The 14,115-nt window shown below is 41.0% G+C and overlaps 1 protein-coding gene across 3 annotated transcripts in view; it reads right to left on the bottom strand.

Moving 5' to 3' along the window:
* The window catches only part of LOC129868939 (spectrin beta chain, non-erythrocytic 1-like), a 93,608-nt gene that overhangs the window by 75,055 nt on the left and 4,438 nt on the right, over window positions 1-14,115 (bottom strand). The gene's annotated exons all lie outside the window — the stretch shown is intronic.

The following is a 14,115-nucleotide window of genomic DNA, read 5'->3' on the forward strand; positions in this document are numbered from 1 at the left end:
AATGACGCCACGTAAAACTTTGCGTTACACGTGCAACACAGCATTCCTAACTTAGTCCACAATGTCTGCTGTGTGGATTGAGCAGTCAAAGTCGAGCAGTCATTCGAAAGAGTAAGAAAATTTCAGCGAGACAACTCAAAGGCGAAATCCATTAACGCCAAGATAATGGAATTCATTGCCCTTGACAATCAACCGTTCTCTGTCGTGGGTGATGTTGGCTTTCGCGACTTGTCGAGCACCGGTACACATTAACGTTACCAAGTGCGCTATTGTTCAGATGTTGCCCTACCGGAGTTATAGAGTAATAGGGCCACTTCACGACATACTATAGAACGCAGCTTGGGTCTTTGCGTGGCAAAAGAGACACATCAAATAACACAGTTCTATTATAGAATGTTGTGTGTTCTGAATTTGCACGTCCAAGCCAAGCGCCACCACTGCTATCAGTAGCACTGTTAAAGCTGTACAAAAAAAGTCTGCAAACAAGCAAACACCGGCCACGAACAATGTATTTACAATACCGTGTTGGTAATAAAGCACTATTTTTTCGACCGCAGCTTCTGGGAGAAGTAGCTAGCACCAATACAACCAGCCTGAAAACAATGACCAGTAAAACCTGCAGTCATTTTCATTATTCTTAGCAATGATTTAGGAATCCTTGTGAGTAAGTATTAACTAGGTAGCCACTTGTTGTTCGCCTACTGAAATTGAACTTCAGTTCATGAAAATAAATAGCTAGCCAGCTACTTAACCCTGTCGCCCAAAGCTAACGTTATAAGCAGCCAGCTAGCTTCATCTGGCTAGTGAGGCTTGACCGGACCGGGTTATGTTGTGAAGGAATTTGTGGCTTGCCTTCAAAATAAAAGTACCTATTTGAAAGTGATGCAGAAGGTTACAATTGGTGGAATCATGCCATATTTAGACTAGATAAATTATTTTGCTCTGTTCATCTTTGCCTTGATCCTGACTAGACTCCCAGTCCCTGCCGCTGAAAAACATCCCGACAGCATGATGCTGCCACCAACATACTTCACCGTAGGGATGTTGCCAGCTTTCCTCCAGATGTAACACTTGGCATTCAGGCCAAAGAGTTAAATCTTGGTTTCATCAGAACAGTTGTCCTTCTGGAAGGTTCTCCAATATCCACAGAGGAACTCTGGAGCTATGTCAGATTGACCATTAGGTTCTTGGTCACCTCCCTGACTAAGGCCCTTCTTCCCCGATTGTTCAGTTTGGCCGGGTGCCCAGCTCTAGGAAGTGTCTTGGTGGTTCCAAAATTCTTCCGTTGAAGAATGGAGGAAACTGTTCTTGAGGACCTTCAATGCTGCATAAATGTTTTGGTACCCTTGTTTAACACTTTTTTCGTTACAACATGTTTCCATGTGTTATGTCACACTTTTGATGTCTTCACTATTATTCTACAATGTAGAAAATTGGAGTTTGTTAGGTGAGTTTACAGCCAACTAGCTATGTTACATGCTGATATTGTCTTTGGTATTGTGTGTAGCTACGTTTGCTAGCTAGCCAGCCAGCCCGCCCATAGAGAGAGCATTGCGAATTTTGTATTAGACTTGAGCTGCAACAGACTTTCCCAAAAATATTGTTCTCACATATTAATGTTATCTAAACACTGTATATTAAGGGAATGAGTGGTTTTGGGTGGATTTTTCCTTCAGGTTCAAGGTCCGAATATGCAGAGATAGAACATGGCATTAAAAAGGGAATTATGTTCCATTTATACACGCTTAACTTGGGTCGGAATTCCCCCAAGTGATTAAAATGTGAAATTCTGTTAGCAAATCTAACAGAATTTCTGCTATAGAATTGGCTGTAGTTCAATAACGAAAAGCATTGTTTTCCATTAGCGCTAGCAGTTGGCTAATCAGCCGGTTAGGGACTCATTTTAGCCGCCTACTTGTTACACTTAATATTAACTAGGTTACTTTTAAATTTAAAAGTGTCAATTCGCTAGTCCGTCGAGCCCTCTTCCGTTAGAATGAACGATATGCATCTTCTAGAGATCTATTGAGAGCAGAGGCGCCTGTCAACCACAAAGCGAGCCCGCATCCCGGTACAATGTGTGCGCTGTGGTTGGTTGCAATCAAATTTCTTTACATGGTGGAGGGAGAGAGAGCATGATGCTTGTGAATTTGCACGTCCCATGTAATGTATGTCCATGGTATCGTATGTCGGGGTTTGCCAGACAGTGGCGCTAAAGTGAGTGACTCCTCTCATCAGTCAATGTAGACTACTGAAATCGGTGAGAGACATTCATTTGGCTACCTAATTTGCATAGGTTACAGGTAGGCCTAGGCAGATAACATTCCATGAAGTTTGTGAATCACCACTACAGAAACAATAGGTAGTGGAGAGCCTCATTCTGGTCCAAATATGATAATTAGGGCCTTCACGAAATCCAGACATTAAAACCGAATTCAACAATATTCAAAAATGTATTGACCTTACTGACCTTATTAACTACACGTTTATAAAATGTTTTATTCATGTAATGAATTTGCTCAAGTTTATCATAAGACATGAACTCAATGAATCAGTGATTCGTAGTTTGTGCAACTTTCTGAAGAAGCAACGAGAATGCCCCCGTCTGCGTGTGTGGTGCGCGCGTCTTCCACTTTGTGAAGCCGTTAGCGACGATGCTAATGAAAACAGTCTTCTGGTAGATGGATAGCCTTTCCCAAAAACCTTCTCAATTAAATACCAACCACAAAGTAGCCTATGCTTACCTGGCAGAATGATATCATGATTATTTTCATCAATCCAGTGGGTATATGTTTTGCAAACTACAATGACAAGTGCGCTACAAATAAACTGCTAAACTACTGTCTCTTGCTAGGTGCACACTTGAATTTAATGGTAATTACACCCCAAAATGAATTTTTCCCCCAGACGTCATGTGGTCTCCTAACATGGCTTAAGCATTGGTGTGGACTTAGAAAAACAACAAGATTGGATGTTTTATTTTAAAAATTGATTGAATTTGGGAAAGAACAAAACGAAATCAGGCAAAAATTATTACGGGTTTTATAGGGCCCTCCCTAACAATACTTTTTCATTAATTGGGGCTATGTAAAATCAGAAAGATAATGATATAACCCTTACAATGTTTCAATATAACGTTTAATTTCTTTTCCATGATAATGTGGGTTATTTTACTTAATTTTTCTGTTTTAATCAAATAAAAAATGTGAACATCAGCGGCAATTCATATTATGTAGTAAAACTGTAAATTTGACATTAATCTCAAAAGAAGACAGGTTAAATGTAAAAAGGTCCCATATCCACAAAGTGTCTCAGGAGTGCTGATCTAGGATCAGTTTAATATTTTAGATCATAATGAATACGATTATATGGACAGATGTGGACCTGATCCTAGTCCAGCACTCCTAAGCTGAGATGCTTTATGGATCGGGCCCAGATAATATAGGCCAAGACGATATCCAAAAGAACAATACACTGAATTCATAAATGTTCAGTCATTTAAAAAATTGTAAAGGCATGTCTTTCTAGACAATACAACACATTTTTCCAACCTGGGAGGTAAAGAAAATAATTATAATCATTTCACTGTGTATTTCAGATGGAATCAAGTCATTAGAATGTTCCAGAGGCCACCAAAATAGAGTGCATTTTCTGTTTGGCTAGCTACTCTAGGTACTTGTGGAAAACACTGAAAAATAGATTTATTTCAAATTTAAAGGTGTCATGTCATAGCTGACACCCCGGAGCAGATGGTTAAGAGTTTTTGGAAAACGTGGCCACATCAACTGAGGGAGATTTTACCTAAATTCAGTTACCAAGCTTTACATCGGTTTATTTAAAATGTTCAGTGTAAATTGTTACAGGGCTCTACGCTTACCTTTTTTTTAATATATATATAAGGAACACGTGCGCCTAAGTTGAAAAATGTTGGCGCACACAAAATAACAAGAAAAGAGGTATTAATGCTAGAATCTTTAAAATGGTCGCACTGTAGAGCCCCGAGTTAAAAGTAGTCATTGTGCATAGTTCTATGGTTTGTTACACTTTGAAATCAAGTTTTTTTAAATACATTTTAAGTGAAAAACCTGAGTCCGTTAACGTGGAATTGCCCAGAGGACAATTTATTGAAGCACTATAAAACAGCCCAGAAATTCAAATACTCCATACAAAACCCAGACAATGAGGAAATCACTCTGTCCTCAAGTATCTTAAGCATGCAGGTAGACCATGGCATTCATTTTAGTCCATCTCAACGTTTCAATTAGCTGTGTGGGCTAATGACAACACATTGGAACTTTCATATTCAACCTTGTAAAAAAACATTTTTTTTTAAAGTGAATATTGACATGTCATAACATGAATCTTCATTGGGCAGATCAAATGATTCCTGCTGAAGAGGCTGAGAGCAATACTGAAATGTGAAGGAGGTGCTCGAGTTGTACAACCACCAAACAAATAATAGGCAGAAACAGAAAGGTAAAAAACTGAAGGCTATTTGCCTTTTATCTCAATGGCAGAATAATGTTTAAATGAGTTGCTGCATCAGGACCTGCACATCTGATAAGAACAATAACACTGTTAGTGATAATGGCATGACTTAGCTTAACTGACATGGATGACTGCAGCACAATGATCCTGTGAGTGGCCGGAGTTGAAACAAGCTTGTATGGGAGGGATTCTGAGCATCAGCACTATGGGCGGCCCCACAGTCGCATTCCCCAGCCTCCATAACTTGAACTCTCCAATCATCCATCCATTCCTCATCCACCTAGGGTAGACAACTGAGGACACTGGCTAACCCGTCCAATAGTCTATCCATAGATTTGAAGTAGTCTATACTAGAGGTCGACCGATTATGACTTTTCAACGCCGATTTTTTATTTTTATTTATTTAACCTTTATTTAACCAGGTAGGCAAATTGAGAACACGTTCTCATTTACAATTGCGACCTGGCCAAGATAAAGCAAAGCAGTTCGACACATACAACAACACATAGTTACACATGGAGTAAAAACAAACATATAGTCAATAATACAGTGAAAAAATAAAAAAATAAGTCTATATACAATGTGAGCAAGTGAGGTGAGATAAGGGAGGTGAAGGCAAACAGATATATGTATAAATAAATAAAAATATAAAAAGGCCATGGAGGCGAAGTGAGTACAACACAGCAAGTAAAATAAAAACTAAAAAAAACACTGGAATGGTTGGTTTGCATTGGAAGAAAGTGCAAAGTAGAGACAGAAATAATGGGGTGCAAAGGAGCAAAATAAATAAATTAATAAATACAGTAGGTAAAGAGGTAGTTGTTTGGGCTAAATTGTAGATGGGTTATGTACAGGTGCAGTAATCTATGAGCTGCTCTGACAGCTGGTGCTTAAAGCTAGTGAGGGAGATAAGTGTTTCCAGTTTCAGAGATTTTTGTAGTTCGTTCCAGTCATTGGCAGCAGAGAACTGGAAGGAGAGGCGTCCAAAGGAAGAATTGGTTTTGGGGGTGACTAGAGAGATATACCTGCTGGAGCGCGTGCTACGGGTAGGTGCTGCTATGGTGACCAGCGAGCTGAGATAAGGGGGGACTTTACCTAGCAGGGTCTTGTAGATGACCTGGAACCAATGGGTTTGGCGACGAGTATGAAGCGAGGGCCAGCCAACGAGAGTGTACAGGTCGCAGTGGTGGGTAGTATATGGGGCTTTGGTGACAAAACGGATGGCACTGTGATAGACTGCATCCAATTTATTGAGTAGGGTTTTGGAGGCTATTTTGTAAATGACATCACCAAAGTCGAGGATTGGTAGGATGGTCAGTTTTACAAGGGTATGTTTGGCAGCATGAGTAAAGGATGCTTTGTTGCGGAATAGGAAGCCAATTCTAGATTTGACTTTGGATTGGAGATGTTTGATGTGGGTCTGGAAGGAGAGTTTACAGTCTAACCAGACACCTAGGTATTTGTAGTTGTCCACATATTCTAAGTCAGAGCCGTCCAAAGTAGTGATGTTGGACAGGCGGGCAGGAGCAGGCAGCGATCGGTTGAAGAGCATGCATTTGGTTTTACTTGTATTTAAGAGCAGTTGGAGGCCACGGAAGGAGAGTTGTATGGCATTGAAGCTCGCCTGGAGGGTTGTTAACACAGTGTCAAAAGAAGGGCCAGAAGTATACAGAATAGTGTCGTCTGCGTAGAGGTGGATCAGAGAATCACCAGCAGCAAGAGCTACATCATTGATGTAAACAGAGAAGAGAGTCGGTCCAAGAATTGAACCCTGTGGCACCCCCATAGAGACTGCCAGAGGCCCGGACAACAGACCCTCCGATTTGACACACTGAACTCTATCAGAGAAGTAGTTGGTGAACCAGGCGAGGCAATCATTAGAGAAACCAAGGCTGTCGAGTCTGCCAATGAGGATGTGGTGATTGACAGAGTCAAAAGCCTTGGCCAGGTCAATGAATACGGCTGCACAGTATTGTTTCCTATCGATGGCGGTTACGATATCGTTTATGACCTTGAGCGTGGCTGAGGTGCACCCATGACCAGCTCTGAAACCAGATTGCATAGCGGAGAAGGTGTGGTGTGATTCGAAATGGTCGGTAATCTGTTTGTTGACTTGGCTTTCGAAGACCTTAGAAAGGCAGGGTAGGATAGATATAGGTCTGTAGCAGTTAGGGTCAAGGGTGTCCCCCCCTTTGAAGAGGGGGATAACCGCAGCTGCTTTCCAATCTTTGGGGATCTCAGACGACACGAAAGAGAGGTTGAAGAGGCTAGTAATAGGGGTGGCAACAATTTCAGCAGATAGTTTTAGAAAGAAAGGGTCCAGATTATCTAGCCCGGCTGATTTGTAAGGGTCCAGATTTTGCAGCTCATTAAGAACATCAGCTGACTGTATTTGGGAGAAAGAGAAATGGGGAAGGCTTGGGCGAGTAGCAGAGGGGAGGGCAGTGCTGTTGTCCCGGGTAGGGGTAGCCAGGTGGAAAGCATGGCCAGCCGTAGAAAAATGCTTATTGAAATTCTCAATTATAGTGGATTTGTCGGTGGTGACAGTGTTTCCTATCTTCAGGGCGGTTGGAAGCTGGGAGGGGGTGTTCTTATTCTCCATGGACTTTACGGTGTCCCAGAACTTTTTTGAATTTGTGATTGCAGGAAGCAAATTTCTGCTTGAAAAAGCTAGCCTTGGCTGTTCTAACTGCCTGTGTATATTGGTTTCTGGCTTCCCTGAAAAGTTGCATATCACGGGGGCTGTTCGATGCTAATGCAGAACGCCATAGGATGTTTTTCTGTTGGTTAAGGGCAGTCAGGTCAGGAGAGAACCAAGGGCTATATCTGTTCCTGGTTCTAAATTTCTTGAATGGGGCATGCTTATTCAAGATGGTGAGGAAGGCATTTTTAAAAAATGACCAGGCATCCTCTACTGACGGGATGAGATCAATATCCTTCCAGGATACCCCGGCCAGGTCAATTAGGAAGGCCTGCTCGCTGAAGTGTTTCAGGGAGCGTTTGACAGTGATGAGTGGAGGTCGTTTGACCGCTGACCCATTACGGATGCAGGCAATGAGGCAGTGATCGCTGAGATCTTGGTTAAAAACAGCAGAGGTGTATTTGGAGGGCAAGTTTGTTAGGATGATATCTATGAGGGTACCCGTGTTTACGGAATTGGGGTGGTACCTGGTAGGTTCATTAATAATTTGTGTGAGATTGAGGGCATCAAGCTTAGATTGTAGGGTGGCTGGGGTGTTGAGCATGTTCAAATTTAGGTCGCCTAGCAGCACGAGCTCTGAAGATAGATGGGGGGCAATCAGTTCACATATAGTGTCCAGAGCACAGCTGGGGGCAGAGGGTGGTCTATAGCAGGCGGCAACGGTGAGAGACTTGTTTTTAGAGAGGTGGATTTTTAAAAGTAGAAGTTCAAATTGTTTGGGAACAGACCTGGATAGTATAACAGAACTCTGCAGGCAGTCTTTGCAGTAGATTGCAACACCGCCCCCTTTGGCCGTTCTATCTTGTCTGAAAATATTGTAATTGGGGATAAAAATGTCTGAATTTTTGGTGGTCTGATACCGATTATTGGGAGGACCAAAAAAAAGCCGATACAAATATATAAAATCGGTAATAATGACAATTACAACAATACTGAATTAACACTTATTTTAACTTAATATAATACATCAATAAAATCTATTTAGTCTCAAATAAAACATGAAACATGTTACATTTGGTTTAAATATTGCAATTCCCCACGAATGCGCTTTTGTTAAATCATCACCCATTTGGCAAAGTAGGCTGTGATTCGATGATAAATTAACAGGCACTGCATTGATTATATGCAATGCAGGACAAGCTAGTTAAACTAGTAATATCAACCATGTGTAGTTAACTAGTGATTATGTTAAGATTGATTGTTTTTTATAAGATAAGTTTAATGCTAGCTAGCAACTTACCTTGGCTCCTTGCTGCACTCGCGTAACAGGTGGTCAGCCTGCCACGCAGTCTCAGTCTCTTGCAATGTAATCGGCCATGCCGATTAATAGGTCGACCTTTAGTCAATACCCCTCTCAATGGCATATACTGTACATGTAAAGGATAAACAGGTTCCCAACAGCATGACTAATAGCCTACGTCCAAGACGGTAATACATTCAAACATGCAAATAAAATAAATATTGGCAATTAGGCTGATGCACCATGCAAAAGTTGAAATTTCACAAATCCTGTTGATTAACACGCCAGTACACCAATGGCTGGACTACATCCATCTAGAGCTCGCAATACAGAACTCATAAAAATGTTAGTGGAAAATAGTGGGTCTGTCTAGGCTGGGGGAGCCCAAGGGTGGGTATGGTTTTGAAAGATATAAGACAGCTTTGCGATAGGATCGTTTTGTCATTGGCCCATAAAGGTTCTCCATAAGTAGTCATTCAGTCATAATCAGTGGCGATTTTAGCATGTAAATCTTGGTGTGGCAAACGTAACAATTTCTTTAGATGCATGCCAGCAAAGCCACTACACAACACTAAACAATACATGAATTGAACTATAATGGTGGCTAACGGTGCCCACATAAAGCTGTCCCCAACAGCAGAGCTTTGTTTTCAACACCATGAAGTGAATCCTTACCACTGCTACACCTGGCTATCAGTGGAGCCTTGTCTGGCAGTGAAACAGTTCATTCAGTCTCATTTACTGCCTTTTAAAAAACCATAGCTGATACGGCTGACTTGCTTAAACAAATATGGCTTCTACTGACTCCTTGTGGATTTGTGTAACTCGATAAAAACCGCATCCTTCAATAATAACGAACGCTGACATGAGAAGTACAAACTACGACATAAGGGAACGATGAGGGGATCTGAGGCAAGCCGTAATTTCGATTAAGACATCAATGAGCGAGCTAGGACGGACGTAGTCAATATAACTATTTGTTCAGCACTTTGAAATGTACAGCGACAGAATTCAGAACATTTGCGGATTCTTACAGTATTCTCCCTGTACACCAAGCTAGAAACGTATGATAAATAACTTGGGCATAGAGACAATGAAAGCTTTTACAATATTCAATGATTACATTAATCCAAGACTGCCTATATGCTACAGAATAGTAGGCAAAATTAAGAGGTGCAAATAGACCATATTGGAATGGGCTACTAACAGCTTACTACACAACATACACATAGTATTACTTAGCTACAGTATACATAGATCCCTGGCATATTACATCACTTATACAGCAGCATACAAGACATAGGCCTATTTTAGCACTGTTATACTTGAACAGCAAGGTGGCACGGTGGTTCTTCTTGTGTGCAAACTGTCATCAAAGTCTAGCACTCTATGGATTTATGGTGCTCAAGACAACTGGGAAAAAAACGAGGTCGAATCATGACGTCAGCAATCTTCCAAATCGGAAAGTCAGAGCTCTAGAAAGAGGCCAGAGTTCCCGACTTGGAATTCCAAGTTGGATGACCGTTCAAAATGTATTTTCCCAGTTGTTTTGAACCCAGCAGAAGTCATGCTGGATTGACAGCATTGCCAATGTATTCTACACTTTCTGGCCCATGGTGTGCGAGTGTGAATGTTTATCCTTTTAATCTTTTCTCAATAGGGGGTGCTGTTTTCACTTTGTAAAAATTTGTTCCCAAATTAAACTGCCTCGTACTCAATTCTTGCTCGTACAATATGCATATTATTATTACTATTGGATAGAAAACACTCTCTAGTTTCTAAAACCATTTGAATTATATCTGAGTAAACAGAACTCAAGTTGGAGCAAGTCAGGAAGTGAGAAATCTGAAATCAGACAATCTGTTCCAGGGTCAGTTTATTAATTTGCATGTATTCTATTGGTCGACATGCACTGCATACGCCTTACCCTAGATGTCAGCAAGCAGTGAGAATTGGAATGGAGTTGCTAGGCAGATCTGAGGCCATATAAATGGTCTTGGAACGCGGGGTGCACTCTTTCAACGTTCGCCATGATGCGAGACAGACCTCAGGATGGCGTTCTGGAAAGCTCTCGTTATAGGCCTTAGATATATCCGGCTCTGATTTTATTCGATATAGGTGTTAAAGACATCATAATGTAGTTATTTTAAACCGAGTTATATTGGTTTATATCAGTATATTACGATTTTCGGATATTTCTTTGTGCTGCGTTATAGTGAGTTGGGCACGTCTGGGCCACATAGCTCATGTTTGCTGCTAATTCCTAAGTTGAATACGGCAATCTACAACCGAGCAACGATGATTCTGGACAAAGGACAACTTGCCCAAGATTCTGATGGAAGCTCATCAAAAATTAAGAACTATTTATAAAGTTAATTCGTTGTTCTGTTAAAAAATGTTGACCTATTATTCCGCCATTAATTTCGGTGCGGTCTCGCTTTAACGCACGCTGTATGTCGTAGTAACGTTAATTTTAAAAATCTAACACAGTGGTTGCATTAAGAACTAATGTATCTTTCATTTGCTGTCCAACCTGTATTTCAGTCAAGTTTATGATTAGTTATTGATTAGATTAGGTGCCTCTCCCAAGATTTCTCCCGACATTTTGTTTGCAGCTTGGCTACTATTCTCATTGTATAACCACGATTTGTTCCGCTAAATATGCACATTTTCGAACAAACTCTATATGTATTGTGTAATATGATGTTATAGGACTGTCATCTGAAGAAGTTTGAGAAGGTTAGTGAAAAAATGAATATCTTTTGCTGGTTTATTCGTTATCGCAATTGTTGGCTTGAATCAATGCTGTTGTGTGGTTGGCTATTGTAGAAAGCTAATATAATGCTATATTGTGTTTTCGCTGTAAAACACTTAAAAAATCTAAAATATTGTCTGGATTCACAAGATCTTTGTCTTTCATTTGCTGTACACTGTATTTTTCATAAATGTTTTATGATGAGTATTTAGGTAATTCACGTTGCTCTCTGTAGTTATTCTAGTTGCTTTGGTGAGAGTTGTGATGGTGGATGCAATGTAAAACTATGATTTATACCTGAAGTATGCACATTTTTCAAACAAAACATATGCTATACAATAAATATGTTATCAGACTGTCATCTGATGAAGTTGTTTCTTGGTTAGTGACTATTTATATCTTTAGTTGGTCGAATTTGTGATAGCTACCTATGCAGTAAAAAAATGGTGGGGGAAAAAGTTGTGTCTTTTGCTATCGTGGTTAGCTAATAGAAATACATATTGTGTCTTCCCTGTAAAACATTTTAAACATCAGAAATGATGGCTGGATTCACAAGATGTGTATCTTTCATCTGGTGTCTTGGACTTGTGATTTCATGATATTTATATGCTAGTATTTACTTGTGGCGCTATGCTAGGCTATGCTAGTCAGCTTTTTTACTGATGAGGGTGCTCCCGGATCCGGGATCGTGACCAAGTAGAAGTTAAGCTTGGAAAATAGACCCTTTCAGACAGACATTTTAAATCCTTAAACCCAGACTTGGACCAAACACCCTCCCCACCAAATAGCAGGCAGGGGAAGCAAAATAGTGATTGCAGTTAACCACTGATTCCTTCCAAACCACTCATGGGTGAATTCGCGATTTACGACTTATTGTTTAATGTTTATGTCCAATGGCCAATGCGCACCGATACATTTAATCTATAATTTCCTCTTAAAATGTTCACTCCAGAGTGGTGCAGCGGTCTAAGGCACTGCATCTCAGTCCAAGTGGTGTCACTACAGTCCCTGGTTCGAATCCAGGCTGGATCACATCCGGCCGTGATCAAGAGTCCCATGGGGTGGAGCGTATGGGTTTGGCCGGGGTAGGCTGTCATTGTAAATGAGAATTTGTTCTTAACTGACTTGCCTAGTTAAATGAAAATTAATTAATATAAAGGACTGAAAAGGATTTGCCAGTAGATTGTCAACGTTATTCATGATGATGACTGCTTGTCTAGCTAGCTAAGATTTTGAAAGTATGATGTTGACATGATCAATATAATCAAAGCTACAGTAGGTAAGGTGATTTGACAACATTTTTATCTGTGGCCAATGACCATGAGCCTTCTTGAATGGGCACTTCTAATATAAATCTAATGGCAGCAACCAACGGGGCTTGAACTGCCTAGCTCTCCCTGAAGATTATGCAGTGACGTAGTGTCCCCATGAGTGACAGAACACTGAGCCAATCACAGCGCAACTAGAGAAAACTACCAAAGCCTACGCTCTGTGCTTTCGCTGGCTGCCCCTCCACCACAGAAAGTACCGAGCTAAGCTGAAACGTCTGCATTTTGCAGCGGCCTTACTCAAGAGACCATGTATTAACTGAAGGATTTTTATTTCATTACATTTTTTGCAAACTGATATGTAACACCAATTAATGCCAAAATGGCATACAAAAATAGGCCAATTATAAAATATATATAGAACCAGTCAAAGTTCCGACACATACTCATTGTTTTTTTTTTTACTACTTTCCACATTGTAGAATAGTGAAGACATCAAAATTATGAAATAACACATATGGAATCATGTAGTAGCCATCAATGATGTTGCTCTTGCTGTGGGCGATTCCCTGATCCACCTCTACGCAGACGACACCATTCTGTATACTTCCGGCCATTCCCTGGACACTGTGCTATCTAACCTCCAAATGAGCTTCAATGCCAGACAACACTCCTTCCGTGGCCTCCAACTGCTCTTAAATGCTAGTAAAACCAAATGCATGCTTTTCAACCGTTCGCTGCCTGCACCCGCACGCCCGACTAGCATCACCACCCTGGACGGTTCCGACCTAGAATATGTGGACATCTATAAGTACCTAGGTGTCTGGCTAGACTGCAAACTCTCCTTCCAGACTCATATCAAACATCTCCAATCCAAAATCAAATCTAGAGTCGGCTTTCTATTCCGGAACAAAGCCTCCTTCACTCACGCCGCCAAACTTACCCTAGTAAAACTGACTATCCTACCGATCCTCGACTTCGGCGATGTCATTTACAAAATAGCTTCCAATACTCTACTTAGCAAACTGGATGCAGTTATCACAGTGCCATCCGTTTTGTTACTAAAGCACCTTATACGACCCACCACTGCGACCTGTATGCCCTAGTCGGCTGGCCCTCGCTACATGTTCGTCGTCAGACCCACTGGCTCCAGGTCATCTACAAGGCTATGCTAGGTAAAGTGCCGCCTTATCTCAGTTCACTGGTCACGATGGCTACACCCACCCGTAGCACGCGCTCCAGCAGGTGTATCACTGATCATCCCTAAAGCCAAAACCTCATTTGGACGCCTTTCCTTCCAGTTCTCTGCTGCCTGCGACTGGAACGAATTGCAAAAATCTCGGAAGTTGGAGACTTTTATCTCCCTCAACAACTTCAAAAATCTGCTATCCGAGCAGCTAACCGATCGCTGCAGCTGTACATAGTCCATCTGTAAACTACCCACCCAATTTACCTACCTCACCGCCATACTGCTTTTATTTATTTACTTTTCTGCTCTTTTGCACACCAGTATCTCTTCTTGCACATGATCATCTGATGATTTATCACTCCAGTGTTAATCTGCTAAATTGTAATTATTCGATTTATTGCCTACCTCATGCCTTTTGCACACATTGTATATAGATTCTCTTTTTCCTACCATGTTATTGACTTGTTTATTGTT

Source organism: Salvelinus fontinalis, chromosome 13 (genome assembly GCF_029448725.1).
Source record: "Salvelinus fontinalis isolate EN_2023a chromosome 13, ASM2944872v1, whole genome shotgun sequence".
Classification (NCBI taxonomy): Eukaryota; Metazoa; Chordata; class Actinopteri; order Salmoniformes; family Salmonidae; genus Salvelinus; species Salvelinus fontinalis.